An 18561-nucleotide genomic window follows, 5' to 3' on the forward strand; every position below is an offset into this window, starting at 1 on the left:
ATTAGCATAGTATGCAGATTTTTGTTTATGCATTTCAAAGTTAGAATTTGTTTAAACATTTCAGATTTTAAAGAAGCATTCTTTTATTAGAAGTATTAACAAGTGTAAGAAAGATAAAGAAAAGAAAGAGAAAGGCCAAGGCCTTAAGTAGATCCCAAAGTCAAGACTTTAGGGATTTTGGCACACAAGGTGCTTAAAGAAAATGCCGAGGCATTATATATTAGAAGTAATAAAAGATAACAAGTATTTTACTTTATTTAAGAGGCTAGTACCCGACTTCCGAGGTTGTCGTTAAACAAATCCAGGTGTCCAATTCCGAGGTCTTGGCCCTGGTAGACCGAGGTCTGCTCTTTTAGGATTGGTGGCTCGCTACCCCAACCTATTAGGGAACGCGCATAAGATGGTACTACGCCTGGGCCCAAGAAGAAAGTTGATTATTATTTTGAAGTATTAAAGTATAAGTTTTTAAACAAGTGAAATAAGATTCAGAAAGTGTTTAAAATTCAGCAAGATTATGCTAGCATGATTGTATAGATTTGTTATACACGTTTAGCATTTCAGTATGTTTCTTTTACTTGTAGATGAGCATGAGTAGTTTTCCCTTTGAACATTCAACTTTTAGATTTCAGTATATTCACATGCATATTCGAGTTTTGTGAGTTAGATAGCACTTACTAAGCAATTTTGCTTATAGATGCATTTTCCTCTTACTGCAGATAAAAGAAAGGAAAAGTTATAGCAAAGGAAGGCGACAAGGAGGTGCGGATGGATGTGTGATGCTTAGACTATAGAAGCCTTGGGACCTAGCATAAGAATTTATTAAGATTGTCATTTATTAAGAATGTATTAGATGAGTCATTTAGTCTTCCGCTGCTAGTTAATTGTATGTTTTGAGTTCTCCGAGAGTTTTAGGAATTTCTATCAACATGTGAACAAGGAAAGTTAAGTAAAGTTAGTAGTCCAGTAGCGCTCGCCCTCGCAGACTAGTAGTGAGGAGGGTGGGGTGTTACAAAATCCTCCATATGTGGGAGCAACACTCCACCACAAATAATCCGAAATATGTATCTACAATATATATATGGGAGCAATACTCCACTACAAGCAATCCACAACATGTGGGAGCAACGCTCCACCACAAACGATCCATAACATGTGTGGGAGCAACGCTCCACCACAAACCATACATTAGTGCCCAAGGCACCTAATTATCCAGTTAGAGACTGAACGAGATCTCTCTACCATAGATCATTGTGGGTAGCCTAGGGTATAACAACCTAGTAAGCAAATCAAATCCATAGTCAACTCTATCATCATCCTAGTGGGTCGGTCACCCACTAATAGGAGAGTTAGTTGACAGGGTAATACCACAAATGTCATAATATAGACATTCAACATTCTACATTCAACATAGGTAGAATCATCATGATGCTACCAACCATACACCTGACACATATGCACACACAACATATATATGATCGACATAATCCTCCAATAAACAAATCAGACCACTCGGGTAATCTATTAGAAACCCACCACAATCATAACTGGAAAAGTATACACACACTACATGCAATTAGACCGTCCATCATAACACTCCTACAACACTTAATAACCATATGTACACACCACATAGATATGCAGAATCAGCATATTTAATCCAATCAACCTGATATTCCCTATGTTACCTTCTATGTTATCCAACAAGGTATATACAGTCTAAAATTAACGTACCCATGGAATAGGATACATCGATCCTCTATAGATTGACCAAACTGACGACGGTATCCAGCTAATTAAATCTTTTTCACGTCAGTACAAGCCATGTACCCAATGTGCTCAAGATATCCAACTAAGCACGAATAACCCAAAGATCCGAACCGCTAAAAAAAATAAAGTATGACAATCCTCTACTGATCAAACCAACAAACTAAATCGGTCATCTACTAACTAGTTAAGAATACCTTAATGCTCCACAAGCAACTAAGATATATCAATCCACGACCACCCAAATCAACAAGTGTGAATCAAACTTCTTCTGACCGATGTATCAAGAGTAATTAAATTATCTACTGATGAAATTAACTAAGATAACATGGTATTCTACTGGCAAAGTCAACATGAATAGGTAGATACTATCCACTACACATCTAATAATAGCAGAGGTTGGTATGTGCCTCCATTTCCTACTAGTAGTACTAGAAGCTAAAACTGCTGGTGGTAAGATATGAAAAATCTCCTGAGACCGTAATCCTTGATCTCTATCAGGGTCAACCATGATCAGTGGTTTACCTAATAATAAAATATATGTTATATCAACTAGACAGGTACTAATAAAGAATGCTAATACATATCATAAACTGTAATAGTCAACGGTGCATATACTAACAAAAAGGTAGGACAACAGTATACCAACATACCTCCTATAGCTTGGAGATGTCCTGCTGCTGCCAGGTCCCAAAGCCCGAAAAGTCACATCGAGAAGACAAAATCACAAAATTTGAAAAACGGGATACAAGACTCGTAAATCGTGCTCTGATACCAAATAAATTGGTATCAGATAAATCTCGAAAATCCAGAACACATAGCAAGTATCGTATACCTGCTCTGATACCACTAAATTGCACGCCCCGGGAGAGTCTCTGTCCAAAGAAATTTTGGTAGCACCTCCCCTGTACGGGTGACAATCTGAAATATTTCTACATACACAATATACATCAGCCACAGGCGGCTGAAATATACACACAACCACGCAGTTATATATATCATCAGCCCACTAGGCTGGAACAAAATATCCAACAACCACACAGTTATATATATATATATATATATATATATATATATATATATATATATATATATATATATATATATATATATATATATATTACAACCCACTCGGCTGTACTAAAATCAAAACACAACGGAAACCGATAGAACACCAATCACAAGACTGCTAGCCGGCTAGGCTTACACCACATTACAAAACACCACTCCAAAAACAAAACTGAAACACAAGCTAGATACACAAATACCAAAATACAAATGGACAACAACGAAGACAGGTCTTCTGATGTGACATGGGGACTAGCAGGCAGGATACTCTAAGCGACACCATAAACAACCTGGTACCTGAAAAAGATAGTGTCCACGGGGGTGAGTTCAACAACTCAGCGAATACCAATAGAGCTTCTGTCGACAACCACCTCAATTCACAGCCGCTGTGGCTACTGAAATAAAGTGAGCTGCTAGATGAAAGTTGTTTGCTGCTGGAAAAAATGTGACCGAAGCAAACCAGTGTGGCTGTTGATCCCTAAAGCAAATCCAGCACTCGATAATTCACAACAAACAAAGATTCATTGTCGAAATCGATAATCAGGGCTGGATGAAACTACTAACCTCCAAATCAAATCCCCTTAGGTGCCGAGGAATCCATGATGCTGTCAGTGTGGATTGTGGTGTTCTGCGGCAAGAAAAAGGGAGGAAGGAACGACGACTAACCAAGGCTAGTGCATGAATCCTTCCTCTTGGCCGAAGTCCAGCCCATACCGAGGCTACACTCAGATAGGGAAGAAGGGGCGACGATGAATCAAGCTAGGGCTCGGGCGGCGGTTGTGCTGCCAAGTCGCAGCAAAGGGGCAGCCGTCTTCTGGCGCTAGGGCAGAGAAGAGATTCTGGCTGAAACAGAGGAGAGAAATCCAAGAGAAAAGGGTAAATCTCCGGCGTCCAGTGGTTGATGATCGGCGACCGACTGGCTTGGTGTCACATGAGAGGGGCGGGGTAGAGAGGCTAGGGCAGAGATCTGTGACACTACTCGGAATGGATGAGGAGGAAGAATCAAGAGAAGGGCTCGGTGAGGAAAAGGGGAGGAGAAACCGCTCAATTGCGGTTAGGGCTTGGGTTCGGCGGGGAAGAAAAGAGAAGGCGTGGGTTTGGGGGAAGAAACGACGATGGAGAAGAAAGAAATAAGAAAAATGAAAGAAAATAAAAAAAAAAAAGAAAATCAAACATTTCCTCATTTAAATGGGATAACCCAAACAGGCTTTCCCGGTGCCCATTTTTTTTGTCCCCGTAAACTCGTCCATACGATCTCCGAAAAATTTCAGAAAATTTTCCAAAAATTTCAGAAAATTCCCTTATTATTATCTACCCTTTTTCCGGTATTTTACACAAGGACTAGTAGTCATACTAATAGCCACATGAGAAAGTATATGACACTCATATAACGATCCATGATACTTTCTCATGGCGGGTCATTCAGTATACATTCTCCAATGCATACCCATGTGTCAACTTGATATCTCCATATCCATGACTTGTGAGATCAAGTCATCGAGTTGACCTATATGCTAGTCTCATTACATTAACATTGTCCCTGTATGTTAATACTCGACTAGAAATGATTGAGAGTAGTGTGTTGGTGCGGGAAGCATCCGACGATCGAACCGGCGTTTTGATTATGTCAAAGGGTTCAAGTTAAGTTGTTTTGTTATCTAATGAGCTTAAACAAGTGTGCAGGAAAGTCCTAACTGCGGTTAGGCAGGTGGAAAATCCTAAGGGGCTGTAACCTTAGGTCCTAGGGGGTGGTAACCCTAGGTGAAGGTAAATCCTAAGGGGGGGAAACCTTAGGTCCTAGGGGGTGGTAACCCTAGGTGGAGAAAAACCCTAGGGGGTGGTAACCCTAGGTCCTAGCGGGTGGTAACCCTAGGCGGAAAGTCCAGTCGATCTGGAGGACCGGACTGCATCAGGTAAATCTCCTGAGTGAAGTAGGTGAGGACGCGTTCCTCGTAGAGAGAATAGTAGGCGTCGGGTCGACCTAGGGTTTCCGGTCGGAAACCTGAAGTCAGACCCGGACAGTCCGAAGGCTGTCAATTCATTTGCTTATTATCTTTTGTATTCTAACTCTGTTTTGCAGGAAACTAATACTTTTGTGTAGGGTTAGTACTGATCGGGATCGGTCGACCGAACCTTGGGATCGGTCGACCGAACCTCCAAGCTACCAGATCAGATCTCCAGAAATTGGACCGGGTTCGACCAGGGATCGGTCGACCGGACCTCGGGATCGGTCGACCGAACCTGGGATAGGCGTCGACTGGATCAAGCCGAGGTGCACGGGTCAGAGGAGACTGATCGGTCGACCGGACCGTGGGATCGGTCGACCGAACCCAGGGATAAAGTTTGACCAGATCGAAGCGGAGCGACGGATCGACGGATCAGATGCGGTGGAGATCATCTGATCGGTCGACCGAACATGAGGATCGGTCGACCGATCCGCTTCGGGTCAAATCTGATCCCGAGACTTGGGGATCTGGATCAGACCTTGCAGAGCTATAAAAAGAGGCCTCGAGGTGCAGCTCACATCATCGAATTCCGAACAGAAGTTTTGTGCGCTTGTGTGCTCCGTACGCTTCAAACAACGCTCTGCTGCAACAACGAACTGAAACTCCATCGCCCTTCTAATTTATTGTTCGTTGGTAAAACTTTCTTATTTGCACTTAACTGTAATTGCTTCTAGATTGTAATATTTCGAATTTATAGTTGTTGCCCACCGAAAGCGGTCAATGACCGCGGGCCTTCGAGTAGGAGTCGAGATAGGCTCCGAACGAAGTAAAACACTTGTGTCTTTAGTGTTTGCATTTACTTTCCGCTGCGTTTATAATCTGAGTTTTAAATCGCTAAAATAATTAGCCACGAGTGCTATTCACCCCCCCCCCTCTAGCGCTTTTGATCCATCAATTGGTATCAGAGCGGGGTCGTTTTGAATCGGTGCAACCACCATTCAAAATAATTTTTTGTCGTGGTATTTTCAGATTTTTCGGAGTCAATTAGAATTTGGCTTCATAGCTATATTCTAATTCTTTTCTCGAATCGGTTTCTGCTCGAGGTTGGTGCAACACCACCCGAGTTCGTGTTTTAGTTTTTTTCTTCTGCACTACTAAGCCAGGACCAAGTCCTGGAATTTTCTTGTTGTTTATCTTTTTTAGTTGATCCAAAATGGCCCTTCAAGAAGGCTACAGTACAACCCGTCCCCCGCTATTCACCGGAGACGACTTCGGGTACTGGAAGGGTCGGATGAAGGCATATCTCCAGACTCATTTTGAAGTCTGGATGATTATCAAAACCGGATTCCAACTACCAACTGATAGCGCTGGTAAACCACTACCATATGAGGACTGGGACGCATCTCTGATTAAGAAGGTGGAAGCCAATGCCAAGGCGACCTGCACCCTCCAGTGTGGCCTATCAAAAGAAGAACTCAACCGCGTCGGCCCTTTCAGCAGTGCCAAGGAGCTGTGGGATAAGCTCATTGAACTTCACGAAGGGACGTCCGACACCAAAGTAAGTAAAAGAGACTTAATTTTCAATAAATTGTTTAATATCAAACTGCAGGAAGGTGAGGCAGCTGCCCAACTCCATGCCCGGATTCAAGATCTGCTCAACGGTCTTCATGCAATTGGACAGAAGGTAGATAGCCGAGACATCATAAGGTATTCTTTAAACGCCTTTCCGAGGAACACCTTGTGGGCATCCATGGTAGATGCCTACAAGGTTTCTAAGGATTTATCTACTATTAAGTTAGATGAACTTTTTGCAAAATTCGAACTTCATGAACAGACTAATGCACACCCGACCGAGAAAGGGTTGGCTTTGGTTGCAGGAACAGGGAGAATGCGCGAATCAAAGATGAAGTGCAGAACCGAACCTGAGTCAGAAGAAGAACCAAATTCGGAAGACGACGATGAGCTTACAACCGAAATAGTCAACCTGGTAAAGAAACTCTGCAAAAAGAAGGGCTTCAACAAAAAGGATGTCAGAAAAGCTATCCAGTCCAAAGAAGCCAAACCAAGCTCGAAGGTCAAATTCGAAGTGGCCTACTACGGGTGCAATCAAAAAGGGCACATCAAGGTAAACTGCCCGAACCAGAAGGAGCCAAAGAAACCAAAGAGAAAAAAGGCATTGAAGGCAACTTGGGATGAGTCTTCTTCCGAGGAATCCGACGACGAAGAACTCGAGCAAACGAACTTTCTTGCGTTGATAGCCCGGGACTACAACAACGAATCCGGAAGCGAGGACGAATCGGAAGCCGAGTCCGAGAGAAGCCACGAATCCGCATCCGTTTCCGAAGGGGCAAACCCCTCTGTAAGTAAAAATCGCTTATATAGCTTAATTAATTATTTAATGCATAAAGTAGCTAAGTCCAAAATTCGAATCAAGTCGCTTCAAAAGGAGGTAACACTCCTTAAAGAAACGACAAATAACGAATCCTTGACTGATCCAGTTCAGACTGGAACCTCAACTCAAGTTCAAAAACTTGAGGAAGAGAATTCTAACCTGAAAAGTCAAGTCAAGGATTTGAAGACAACCTTAGAACAATTTTCCCTGGGATCCAAGAATCTTGACTTGATTCTTGGAACACAAAGGGCAATCTACAATAGAACTGGACTAGGATACAAATCTAAAAAGAAATGTAAGTCATATGTATCTCTCATACAAAGAACAAATAGGAAAATGGTCCAAGCATGGGTTGCCAAGTCCAACCTGATCAATCAAGTTGGACTCGGACAATATTGGGTTCCCAAGGATCAAATACATTACCTCGATAGACCATATCGAGGTTATGATCCAGGGGGAGCTAAAACAATTAAAATTCAAAATTCAAAATTCAATTAAAAATTCGAAATTAAAATTAAAAATTCAATTAAAAATTCGAAATTAAAATTAAAAATTCAATTAAAAATTCGAAATTAAAATTAAAAATTAAAATTAAAAAAAAATCGAAATTAAAATTAAAAATTCAATTAACAATTCGAAATTAAAATTAAAAATTCAATTAAAAATTTGAAATTAAAATTAAAAACTCAATTAAAAATTCGAAATTAAAATTAAAAATTCAATTAAAAATTCAAAATTAAAATTAATTAAAAATTCCAAATTAAATTAAAATTAAAAACTCAATTAAAAAATTCCAAATTAAAAAAATTGAAATTAAATAAAAAATTTAAAAAAATTCAATTAAATCAAAATTCGAAATTAAACTTAACATTCGAAATTCAATTGAAAATAGAAAGAGGATCCAGAATAGCTGGCACCCCCAACTAAACTACCCGAAATGGGTAAACAAGAGTAGACTACCCGGCAGGGTAATTTAAGTTAGATAAAATAGGCTAGGTTTAACTTGATCCATGGTACTGGTGAAGTTTTTGGATGATAGTACGTTAGGAAAGCTTGGGCATCGCATGTCTAGAAATATATGGCTTCGACCTGGTGCATTTGGCCAAGTGGAACTGACCGAAACTACCCTTAAATGGATCCTAACTAGTTAGACCAAGGTTTAGTATTAAGTTCAATGGGTAGGACTATTTGGAAAATCTCGAAGGCATGGTTACTTTAATGAGTTCCTTGTGACTCACCATAGCCCAGAAGTTTATCCAAAGAATGCTTACTTGTTGAACCCAAAGCTAAACCTGAATCTAACACAAAGTTAAACCAAACCCTTAAATTGAACCTTAATTCATCTCACAACAATTATAGGAGTACCTAATTGAAAATTTAGATCGGGTGAGATGACAAAGGAATTTAAAATTCAAATTCAAAATTAAACTCGTAACTATAATTAATTCAAATTCAAAATTCAATTTGTAATTAATATTATTTTTTTTTCATGAAATCAATTTCAAAATTATTAAAAAAAAATCTTTTAAAAATCTTTAAAAAATTATTTTAAAAATCTTTTAAAAACTTCATTTCAAAATTATTTGAAAAATCTTTCAAAAATCATTTTAAAAATCTTTTAAAAACTTCATTTCAAAATTATTTGAAAAATATTTCAAAAAACATTTTAAAAATCTTTTAAAAACTTTATTTCAAAATTATTTGAAAAATCTTTCAAAAATCTTTTGAAACTTAACTTCAAAATTATTTGAAAAATATTTTAAAAAATCATTTTAAAAATATTTTAAAACTTAATTTCAAAATTATTTGAAAATCTTTTAAAAATCATTTTAAAATCTTTTAAAACTTAATTTCAAAATTATTTGAAAAATCTTTTGAAAATCAATTTCAAAATCATTTAAAAATTATTTGAAAAATCTTTGAAAAATAATTTTAAAAATATTTTAAAACTTAATTTTAAAATTATTTGAAAAATATTTTGAAAATAAATTTCAAAATCATTTAAAAATTATTAGAAAAATATTTTAAAATCATTTTTAAAATCTTTTAAAACTTAATCTAAAAATTATTTGAAAAATCTTTTAAAAATTATGTTAAATTTTTTTAATTTAAAAATTATTTGAAAAATCATTTGGAAAATGATTGAAAAAATCCTTTTGAAAAATTATTGTATTTCAAAAGTTATTTGTAAACTCATTTGAAAAATGATTATTTCAAAACTACTTAAAAAATTATTTGAAAAATCATTTGAAATATCCTCTGAAAAATTAATTTCAAAACCCTTTTCAGAAGTTATTAAGTTCTTTGAAATTCTAAACTCAATTAATTTTTAAATCTTCAAAATAATGGTCACTTATTTGGAATTCTAACTGATATTTTCAATATTGTAAATTAAAGTAAACTCCATCTCACACTCACTCATAAGCTAAACATGCCTGAAAACCTAGAATGAACTCTAGGACCCTAGACAAAATATAAAAGACCTATGATATTTTATACATGTTTGGACTCTAGGACCCTAGGGATTCATGTTTGGATTAATTAAGGGGGAGTGAACGGAGTCAAGCTAATTATCAAATAACTTTTGAAGAGCTTTTCAAATTTAATTAAATATCTTTCGAAAAACTTTTCAAATGGAGATTGTAAAATTGAGCATGTTTTAGGGCTCTGATACCTGATCAAGACAAGTTGAATAAGTTTCCACATGCTTGAACTATAAGACCCTAAGAATTTATTAAGACATTAATCAAGGGGGAGTGAATTTTTCTTTTCAAGCTAGTTTTCCTTTAAAATAAAAATTATCTTTGACTTGGTTTTAAAAATTATTTTTGAATTGACTTAAAATAAAAAATTATGTTTGACTCAACTTTAAAATAGATATGATATTGAATTAACATTATTTTTAAAAGCTTGGATTTTTAGATAATCATTTTTCAAAACTAAGCACTAAAATTATCCAAATCCTTTACTATGTTTTTTTTTGCAAGAAACAGTCTCTCAAAGCTAAGTACTTAAGTTAAGCTTTTATGAAAATCCTTTATAGTTAAATACTCAAGCAAAGCTTTTATCAATAATTTAAAAAAAATATTTATACCTTTAAGTGTTTGTCAAATTTTTTTTAATAACTCATTTTTCAAACAACAATTAGTTTCAAAAGATTAAGTTTAGCTAATTTTTGTTGAAAATGAGTTAAGTATTTTCAAAACCATTTCAAATTGAGCTAAGTGTTCTTCAAAAGGCTTGTTAAAATTTAGCTAAAGTATTCTCTAAAACTTCTTTTCAAATTTAGCTAAGTGACTTCTATAACCTTTTTCAAAATTAACTAAGTTAAATACTTTTTCACGAAAGGCTTTTCAAATTTAGCTAAGTGTTTACCAAAGTAATGATCTTCAAATGCTAAATTTTGCTAAGTTTTTGTTGAAAACACTAAGTATTTTCCAAGGCATTTCCTAATTTAAGTAAAACAATTCTTTTTGAAACACTAAGACATTAAATAAAGGGCTACTCTTCAGGGGGAGCTTAAACTAATTATTTTTTTCTCTCCTCATATTCTTTTTGATTTATGTCAAAGGGGGAGAGAAAAGTCAAAGTTAAAGAAATTAAGAATTAAGAATTTAAACATAAAGAGGAGCATAAGTTTTACAAATTTTTACATTCATGCTCATGTTTAAATTTCTTAATAATTTCATATTTAAATTTTGTCATACTTTTACTTAACTTTGAACTATGTTGCCATAATCAAAAAGCGGGAGATTGTTGGTGCGGGAAGCATCCGACGATCGAACCGATGTTTTGATTATGTTAAAGGGTTCAAGTTAAGTTGTTTTGTTATCTAATGAGCTTAAACAAGTGTGCAAGAAAGTCCTAACTGCGGTTAGGCAGGTGGAAAATCCTAAGGGGCGGTAACCTTAGGTCCTAGGGGGTGGTAACCCTAGGTGAAGGTAAATCCTAAGGGGGGGAAACCTTAGGTCCTAGGGGGTGGTAACCCTAGGTGGAGAAAAACCCTAGGGGGTGGTAACCCTAGGTCATAGGGGGTGGTAACCCTAGGCGGAAAGTCCAGTCGGTCTGGAGGACCGGACTGGCATCAGGTAAATCTCCTGAGTGGAGTAGGTGAGGACGCGTTCCTCGTAGAGGGAATAGTAGGCGTCGGGTCGACCTAGGGTTTCCGGTCAGAAACCCGAAGTCAGACCCAGACAGTCCGAAGGCTGTCAATTCATTTGCTTATTATCTTTTGTGTTCTAACTCTGTTTTGCAGGAAACTAATACTTTTGTGCAGGGTTAGTAATGACCGGGATCGGTCGACCGAACCTCTAAGCTACCAGATCAGATCTCCAGAAGTTGGACCGGGTTCGACCAGGGATCGGTCGACCGGAGCTCGGGATCGGTCGACCGAACCTGGGATAGGCGTCGACTGGATCAAGCCGAGGTGCACGGGTCAAAGGAGACTGATCGGTCCACCGGACCGTGGGATCGGTCGACCGAACCCAGGGATAAAGTTTGACCAGATCGAAGCGGAGCGACGGATCGACGGATCGGATGCGGTGGAGATCATCTGATCGGTCGACCGAACATAAGGATCGGTCGACCATCCGCTTCGGGTCAAATCTGATCCCGAGACTTGGGGATCTGGATCAGATCTTGCAGAGCTATACAAAGAGGCCTCGAGGTGCAGCTCAGAACATCAAATTCCGAACAGAAGTTTTGTGCGCTTGTGTGCTTCGTACGCTTCAAACAACGCTCTGCTGCAACAACAAACTGAAACTCCATCGCCCTTCTAATTTATTGTTCGTTGGTAAAACTTTCTTATTTGCACTTAACTATAATTGCTTCTAGCTTGTAATATTTAGAATTTATAGTTGTTGTCCACCGAAAGCGGTCAAGGACCGCGGGCCTTTGAGTAGGAGTCGAGATAGGCTCCGAACGAAGTAAAACACTTGTGTCTTTAGTGTTTGCATTTACTTTCCGCTGCGTTTCTAATTTGTGTTTTAAATCGCTAAAAATAGCCACGAGCGCTATTCACCCCCCTCTAGTGCTTTCGATCCATCATAGTGTTCTCTATATCATCTCACTATCGATTCAACCAATCGATTGATATAGGTAAGAACTGTTAGAGTGTATACTAAAAGCCTAGCTTTTGGTATAAACATTTATCTAGAAATAAGAATCACATTGGTCAAATATCTACATTTATGATAAATGTAGTTGTTCAATTAATTTATATTGTAGATAACATGGTGTGTGGTGTCACACACAGAGGATCATGTTATCAGTACCTTATAAATTATAAACAGTAGCTCACGACCATAATGGAAAGGAACAAACCATTGGAAGGTCGTAGTGTAATTAGGTATTAGTTTATCTTAACTATATAATTACACTAGTACACTTAGAGTGTATTGAGTAGGACCATTAGAGGTTGTTTCTTTTATACTGACTTTATAAAGAAACAAAGACCTCAGTTATTATGGAAGTGTGTGCTCTTAATCCTAATATAATAACAAGCACATATATTTGATATTTATTTCTTTAATTTATCAATGGGTGAGATTTAGTTCGATGAATCAATAAGCCCGATAAGTTGGGAAATTATATCACTTATAGTGTGTGTTGTTGACTATAGAAGAAAACTATGTCCTAGTGATCTAGGTTGAGAATGTCCCCAAGAGGAGCTCATAAGGATTGTCATGTTAAACCCTGCAGGTGGACTTAGTCGGACATGACGATGAAGTTGAGTGGTACTACTCTTGGAGCTAGATATTAATTAAGTGAGTTGTCAGTAACTTACTTAATTAGTGGACATTTGTTATCTTAAACACAGGGAGACTAACACACTCATAATAAGAAGGAGCCCAAAATGTAATTTGGGATTGGTGCGGTAGTTCAATAATAGTTCTTTAGTGGAATGAATTATTATTGATGAAATTTAGTTGTGTGTTCAGGGCGAACACGGGATGCTTAATTTCATCGGGAGACCAAAACCAATTCCTCCTCTCGGTCCCTATCGTAGCCTCTAGTATATAGAGATTTATACCCACCTTCTTACCCATCCAATGGGGTCGGCCAAGCTAGCTTGGAACCCAAGCTAGGGCCGGCCAAGACCAAGTGGATGAGCCATGTAGGTGGCCGGCCAAAGCTTGGGTCCCAAGCTTAGGTGGCCGACCACTAGAATACTTAAAAGGATTTTTATTAAAATTATTTCTTATGTGGATATCATGATTTTAAAAGAGAGTTTAAAAATTAAAAATTTCCTTTTATGGCTTTCTACAAAAGATTAAGAGAAGAGATTAATCTCTTTCCTTATTTGTAGTTTAAAAGGATGGTTTTAATTTTTGGTAAAAACTTTCCTTATTTGTAAATCATCTACATGTTTAAAAGAGAGTTTAAAATTTGAAATCTTTCCTTATTTGTTGATTAAAGGAGGATTTTAAATTTTAAGAAAACTTTCCTTTTAACCATGTTCATGATTTAAAGAAAGTTTAAAATTAATAATTCTCTTTTATTAGTTTCTACAAAGATTGAGAAAAGATTTGATATCTTTCCTTATTTGTAGATTAAAAGAGATTTTAATTTTTAGAGATAACTTTCTTTTTATCCACATGTTTAAAAGAAAGATTTTAATTTATTAAATTTCCTTTTTAAACCAATCATGAAGGGATTAAATTATTGGAGAAATTTTATAAATTTCTGGAGACAAATTAGGAAGTTTTAATTAATTAAAACTCTCCTTGTTTGTAGCTTTGGTGTGGCCGGCCAAATAGAATTGAGAAAGAAAATTGTTTTTAATTAAATAATTTTTCCTTTTCAATGGAAAAAGAATTAAGGAAATTTTTATTAAATTTTCCTTATTCGCCAGGATCAAGGATTATAAAAGAGGGGGTAGAGGAGGCTTCAAAGCTAACGACTCTATTCTATTTTTCTTTCTCTTTTCCTTGGTGTTGTGGCCGGCCAACCTCTCTTCTTCTCTTCCTCTTGGTGGTGGCCGAACCTTCTCTATTTACTTGGAGCTCTTGTGGTGGCCGGATACTACTTGGAGAAGAAGAAGAAGAAGGAGACAAAGCTTGTATCCCTTGGAGCTTGGTTGGTGGAAAAAGATCTTCATCTTTTGGAAGCTTTGTGCTTGGCCGAAACTTGAAGAAAGGAGAAGAAGGTGCTTTGGTGGATTCTCATCTCAGAAGATCGTTGCCCACACAACGTCCGAGATTAGAAGAGGAATACGGTAGAAGATCAAGAGGTCTTTCTAAAAGGTATAACTAGTATTTTTTCTTTCCGCATCATACTAGTTATTTTTGGAAATAATACCAAATACAAGAGGCTTACGATTCTAGTATTTCGAATATGTTTTTTGAAGTTGTGTTCTTTTGTTTTATTTTTCCTTGTGATTTGATTGTTCTTTTCGGTTAACCTAAAGTTATTTTAGGAAATTAAATATTAGATTTCTATAAAAGGTTTTGTCTAGTCGGTGGTGGTTGCTCCCATATCCAAGAAGGCCATGTGCCTCGCCACGTCAGTACTGGGAACCAATTATGGAAATTAATATTTAATGGAATTAATAACTTAAGGTGATTTGGGTCGAACGTGTTAAGTTCCGCAGGAGATCCAAGTCAAAACCTAAAAGAACAAATAGATTAAGTTTTGGATCAAACGTGTTAAGTTCCGCAGGCGATCCAAAATTTAATTTAAAAAGAACACATGGTAGCTAGGAAAAGGTTCAGACCTTTGTACAAAATTTTTGTACAGTGGAACTTCTAGGCTTTCCGAGTAGCCACCAACAAGAACCTTCTACTCAAGGACGCTATTATACTTAGTTATTTGATATCAATACAAGTAAGTATAATAACCAAAAACAAATGTCTTTATTTATATACAAGAATATGATACAACGAGTCCATACAACAATCATCAAATGATTGGCTCTAAGGCTCTAACTAATAAATTCACCCCTCCCCCTCTTGCCGGCCTCCAAAGGGACCAACAACAATGACTAGATTATCTCCAAGGTCAATCAGGTAAGTATTAAGCATAGATAAATACGAATAGATTTAAGGTAAAATGACCCAATCCATCAATTAAAAATCATGCACTAAGTTCAATGAACTATAGAAGCCAAGGAAGAAGTACCTTCCTTTAATGTAGCTCATGTCAGAATAAATCTCATGTCAAGATACTCATCTAAAATCAACATACCATAATGACATACAATTTAGTTACCTTCATATGAATTAAATAACTAAATTGAATATCTAAAACTAATTAGGGTAACTCTAATCATCATTGATTAACCTTGATTAATCTTCTTTATTGATCAAATCAGATCTCACCTAACATTAACTTCCCAAATTTTAGATTCTTAACTTGCAAACCCCATCAACAAGAATTAACCAACCTTTATTTACACCCAAATAATTAACATCATCAACTTGTAATCAACCTCCAATGATTAACTAGATAATATGCATATCCTTAATCCACTGATCACTTGCTTCCCCAATTTTATAATTGAATTCAATTAAATCTTACTATTAATCATGTAATCACTCTATCAATTGAAGATAAAAGAATTTAATCAAGGCAAACACACTTCTAATCAGAATTGTTTCATTACCGTGTAGCTTATTCTCTTCTCCAGTGGTGGTCCACTGCTGCCCACAATAGGCAAGGCATTAGGTAGTACAAACAGCAGCGACCTCTATGTGGAAGCAGCAACTACTGCTCACGGTGGTTGTCATGGAAGAAAATGATAGCTACTAGGGATCTGAGAAGCACGAGGTGGCGATAGGGATGCATGACATTGGAGGTGCGGCTATGGTGACGAACAATAGTATCCAGTGGAGGAGGAGGTGGAGTAACCGTGGAGCCAGAGTGGTTGGAGGGAGGGCGACAACTAGGGGAGATCTGAGAGAGGCCCGGTTGGGGTTGCGTCGACGGTCGAGTGCTAATGGTGGCGTGCGTGTAGTGAAGGAGAGTTCCCAAGAGGGGAAGTGGAAATCGTCAGCGATAATCTCTCTCATAGCTGACTACTGGATCGAGAGAAGAGTACTAGAGAGGTGGCACTCAAGTGGCACTCGGGTGGCACTTGGGCGCTGCCGGTGATGGATCGATGGTGCAGCGTGGCTTGCTCGGCGGCGTGGGGTTGGGGAGGATGAGGGATCGTAAATGGGGCTAGGTAAGGAAGATTAGGTATGTATACCAAATATTTATTAATCACAACCTTAGCTTAATAATCAACTCTCACTTAATTAATATTTCATATAGGCTTTTTCCTAGTCCAATTGAACTATCCTCTTAAAACGTGTCATATAGACTTCATTTAAATCCCAATTTTTTTAAAATTCTAGAAGACTCTTTCTCCAATAATATTTATTATTTAATTATCATATCTTACATTCTCCCCTACTAGTAAAAATTTAGTCATCAAATTTACTAATCAAACTAAGGGATTCTCATCTACGGATAACAACTAAGCATCACACGCATATACTACTCCATCCTAGTATCATGAACAAAATATCCAAATTCATGTATAAATATAGTATAAGGTATATAATCTGGTTTATTATGTACAATTTAACCAAAATATTAACATAAATATGGACAAATTAATATAAGAGTCAATACTTTATAAGTAGAAGAGTAAAATATATGTGATATTCACATGATGTGATATCACCCATAACCAAATTCTAGAAGAGGTTAATGTTAATTTGTGAGTTGTTTTGGTCATATCATCTTGTGTACATACTTGATCATATAATATGGATTCAACTTATTTCTTGTAGAAATTCGTGTATAAATTCATAAAATATCCAAATTCATGTATAAATGTAGTATAAGGTACATAATCCATTTTATTAGGTGTAATTTAATCAAAATATTAACATAAATATGGACAAACGAATATGAAAGTCAATACTTCATAAGTAGAAGAGGAAGATATATGTGATATACACTCATAATCAAATTTTAGAAGAGGTTAATGTTTGTGAGTTGTTTTTGGCCATATCACCTTGTGTACATACTTGATCATATAATATAGATTCAACTTATTTCTTGTAGAAATTCATGTATAAATCCACTTTATTAGTATAAGGTACATATAAATCCATAAAATATCCAAATTCATGTATAAATATAGTATAAGGTACATAATCCACTTTATTACGTCCAATTTAACCAAAATAAAATATATATGTACACAATTGTAGTACAATTTGTAAAATATCGGTTACAATTGGACACAATATAGGCATTAATTAGGATGTTGTGGAACCTGCTACTTCACATTTAGTGTGGTCAATAGTATCACTAGGGATGATTATTTATATTAGTAGGGCAAAAGTCATATTAACATAAATATGAACGAACCAATATGAGAGTCAATACTTCATAAGTAGAAGAGGAAAATGTATGTGATATTCACATGATGTGATATACACCCATAACCAAATTCTAGAGAGGTTAATTTTTGTGAGTTATTTTGGCCATTTCACCTTATGTATATACTTGATCATATAATGTGGATTAGGGTCAATGACACTATTGCTCCACTTTATTAAGTACAACTTTTTCAAAATTAAGTATAATTGTATGTTAATTTGGTATAATTAAATGTCCAAATTTATATGTCATTGGTTATAAAAATGTAGTTTAATTAAGTATAAAAAATCCAAAAGGAGGTATAATTCCACTTTAATTCATCATAATTTAAACTAAATCAAGTATATTTTCTATCCAATTAATCACTATCTAAATAGGTTGATGAATCATTAATATGTACAAATTATGTACATTTAATTAGGTACAAATTATCCTAAATAAAGTATAAATAGAGTTTAATTACGTATAAATGTAGTTTAATTGAGTATAATTATACAAGATTTAATTAGCCAGGTACAAAGGCCCCTCATCTGAAATATGCCCCTACCACGTTGCTAAAATAACATACTTAACAGCTATTGTGCACGTGATCCTTAGGTGCATCGGTAAAAAATCTTAAAAACTGAAGCTGAGGCAGTAAAACCCTACCAAACCCTAATCATCTCTCATCTTCCACCCAACTCCTTAAAATCGATCCTCTCCCTCCCAACTCCCTCTTGCAAACTTTGATCTATATCCTAAAATCGGCGATGACACTAATAGAGGCGGCGACAGTAAGATAATGGCAACGACAAGAGAGATTTGAGTGCTAAAATTGTGAGCCCTAAGATTTTATTTCAACATACTATTTTAGAAGGGATTTATGGTTGAAATGTTTGTTTATTGTAAATATAAGGAAAAACATATGTTATTTTTGTTGGAAAGAACCCCAGAGTTTATGATAGTTGGGAAAAAAGTCATGCTCAAGTTAACCAATATAGTGACGCATTGCATAAATCGTATCTGAGTAAAGAGGAA

The sequence above is a fragment of the Zingiber officinale genome, chromosome 8B, assembly GCF_018446385.1.
Source record: "Zingiber officinale cultivar Zhangliang chromosome 8B, Zo_v1.1, whole genome shotgun sequence".
Classification (NCBI taxonomy): Eukaryota; Viridiplantae; Streptophyta; class Magnoliopsida; order Zingiberales; family Zingiberaceae; genus Zingiber; species Zingiber officinale.